Source organism: Salvelinus sp. IW2-2015, linkage group LG8 (assembly GCF_002910315.2).
Source record: "Salvelinus sp. IW2-2015 linkage group LG8, ASM291031v2, whole genome shotgun sequence".
NCBI lineage: Eukaryota > Metazoa > Chordata > Actinopteri > Salmoniformes > Salmonidae > Salvelinus > Salvelinus sp. IW2-2015.
In genome coordinates this window covers 738,450-741,993 of record NC_036848.1, presented here as the reverse complement: position 1 = coordinate 741,993, position 3,544 = coordinate 738,450, and positions in this window count along the sequence as shown.

The window sequence follows — 3,544 nt, the reverse complement described above, 5'->3', positions numbered from 1 at the left end:
GACCATTTATGATCGACGTTTATTGGGAATTTTTTAATTTTTTCGTTCCAGCTGCGTAAAGATCTTGGACATGTGCCCTCCAAGGCGTCTAGTTGCTAATCTTCGACAGGAACGAAATTGACATCTCTAAACAAAACAATTGTCCTGAAATGCTTAGCGTATACACGAAGAAAAACGAAGAAATGCTGCCGGGTCTGATTTTATTTGGATATTTGAGAAAAACAATATAAAGTAGATTTTCCAACCGAGTATTGACCAGTTTATTTCGACTTTATTGGGATTTTTTAGATTTTTTTTCGTTCAGTTGTCGCAAAGAGTCTTGGACATGTGCCCTCCACATGGGCCTACTTGCTTAATTCGACAGAAGAAACTGACATTCTACAAACAAAACACGATTTATTCTGGAACTAGGACTCCTTGCACACTATTCTGATGGAAGATCATCAAAAGTAGAGAAGATTTATGATGTTATTTTCGATTTTGTGGTTGTGTTGGCTCCAACAAAGCGGAGAAATTAGGTGAGCGCTGTCTCACAATATTGCCATGCTGTATGTTGTACTAAAGTTTTTTTTTAAATCTAACAGCGGTGCATTAAGAACAGTGTATCTTCATTTGCTGCACAACATGTATTTTTTAGTAAAGTTTATGTGAGTTTTTGGTTAGATTATGTGACTGTCCAAAAATTTCTCCGGACAAGTTTGGTGGATCATATTCACAATGTTAAAACAGGATTTTGTACTCTAAATATACCATTTTTCCGAACAATAACATAATGTTGTTTGTCACATGATTTATGATGGCGCTCATCCTGAGCAGGAGCATGGCGCTTGCAACGCCAGGTTGTGGGTTCATTCCCCACGGGGACCAGAGATGAATATGATATGAAAACTTTCCAATTGTAAGTCGCTCTGGATAAGAGCGTCAGCTAAATGACTAATGTAAATGTAAATAAGACTGTCATCTTATGAAGTTGTTCAAAGGTTAGTGATAATCTTATTCTCTATTTGTGGGTTTGTTGAAAGCCTATCTCTGTCACGGTGAAAACATGGCGTTGTGTGTTTGGCTATTGTGGTGAGCTAATATAAATATATATTGTGTTTTCGCTGAAAACATTTWAAAAATCGGAAATGATGGCTGGATTCACAAGATGTTTATCTTTCATTTGGTGTATTGGACTTGTGATTTCATGAAAATTATATTATATGATATCCCTGTCGCGTTAGGCTAGGCTATGCTAGTCAGCTTTTTTGATGAGGAGGATCCCGGATCCGGGAGGGTGACTCRTTATATTACTAGTAAACGAGTTCTTAGTAAGGAAGAACGGGCAACAGTCAGAGGAAAACATGTTGTGTTCAAAGAGAATAATCCGTTCTGTTTTGAAGTCGCTGATCTGGCTCACCAGAACTCCATTCAGGTTACAATTAAAGACCTGACTCAGCAGATGGTGGTGTTGTGACTGAGTTCCTGGCTGAAGCTGGATGTAAGGGGGTGTGGAGAGGGTGATGAGGCACATGATAAGATACAAAGGTGAACTCACAATCTGCTCCAATGGAGATGGTTTCGTATATGTTGAAGCAGCACCCATCATTCCTATAATACGGTCTGGATGGACCCTCACTGGATCAAAATAGTTTATGTTGGACAAGGTTCTGCACGTAGACAGGACTGGCTGATACAATCCCACACTAGAGGGGGTGTCAGGAGATGGTAGAGTATAGTCCTACTACACTGGACAACTTAAGGTGCACATGTCCCCATGTCCCCATGAGAGCAGACGTAATCACATATCTCAACTGAAATGACTGAACTTGAGACTGAGGTTGAAGAGGATAATTCCTCGGCTCCCCAGGACAAAGACGGAGTGAATGAAACATTGGAGTTGGTACCTGGTGAGTCTGCGACGGTGACCTCTCATTACAAGAAAAACAAGAAGAAGAAGAAGAGGAAAAATGCTGGAAATGAAGCTGGGCTCCTGAGACCAGAGACAATCATAACCCAATAGAAARCCTTGAGGATAATAAGACATCTCTCTGGGGAATACTAAAGAAGGTAGCCAAACAACTGGCCTTCATTCAAACAATCCGGAATCAACATACACCCAGGGTACCAAGCTCCCCATCAGAATCTGGAGTTAGGTCACCTGCAGGGAAAAAAGGCTGATATGGAGGATGTAATTCTGGGAGAAGTGGAGAACATACACCCAGGGTACCAAGCTCCCCATCAGAATCTGGAGTTAGGTGTTAGATAGAGCTAGAGAGTTCACAGTAACAGATCGAGTTAACAGTTAGATAGAGAGTTAACAGTAACAGTTAGATAGAGACATAACAGTTAGATAGAGAGTTAACAGTAACAGATAGATAAGAAGTTAACAGATAACAGCTTTGGGGATGACCAGTGCAATATACCTGCTGGAGCGCGTGCTACGGGTGGTGTTGCTATGGTGACCAGTGAGCTGAGATAAGGCGGGGCTTTACCTAGCCTTATAGCTGACCTGGAGCCAGTGGGTTTGGCAACGGATATGTAGTGAGGGCCAGCCAACGGAGGCATAGAGGTCGCAGTGGTGGGTAGTATATGGGGCTTTGGTGATAAAATGGATGGCACTGTGATAGCCTACATCCAATTTGCTGAGTAGAGTGTTGGAGGCTATTTTGTAAATGACATCGCCGAAGTCAGGATCGGTAGAATAGTCAGTTTTACGAGGATATGTTTGGCGGCATGAGTGAAGGAGGCTTTGTTGCGAAATAGGAAGCCGATTCTAGATTTAATTTTGGATTGGAGATGCTTAATGTAAGTCTGGAAGGAGAGTTTACAGTCTAAACAGACACCTAGGTATTTGTAGTTGTCCACATATTCTAGGTCAGAACCGTCCAGAGTAGTGATGCTGGACAGGCGGGAGGGTGCGGCAGCACTCGGTTGAAGAGCATGCATTTAGTTTTACTTGCATTTAAAAGCAGTTGGAGGCCACGGAAGGAGTGTTGTATGGCGTTGAAGCTCGTTTTGAGTTTTGATAACACAGTGTCAAAAGAAGGGCCAGATGTATACAGAATGGTGTCGTCTGCTTAGAGGTGGAATCAGAGACTCACCAGCAGCAAAAGCGACATCATTGATATATTCAAAGAAAAGAGTTGGCCCGAGAATTGAACCCTGTGGCACCCCAATAAAGACTGCCAGAGGTCCGGACAACATGCTATTGTTTGAGGAGAGTGCACAATTTTGAACATGAAAAGTTAATAATAATCAAATTAGGCACATTTGGGCAGTCTTGATACAACATTTTGAACAGAATGCAATGGTTCATTGGTCAGTCTAAACTTTGCACATACACTGGTGCCATCTAGTGGCCAAAATCTAAATTGCACCTGGCTGATAAATACATTATGGCCTTTCTCTTGCATTTCAAAGATGATGGTACAAACAAATACTAAAGAGTGGTTGTTCTTTTCTTTCTATTATCTTTTACCAGATCTATGGCGTTATATTCTCCTACTTCCTTTCACATTTCCCTAAACTTTAAAGTGTTTCATTTCAAATGGTACAAGAATAT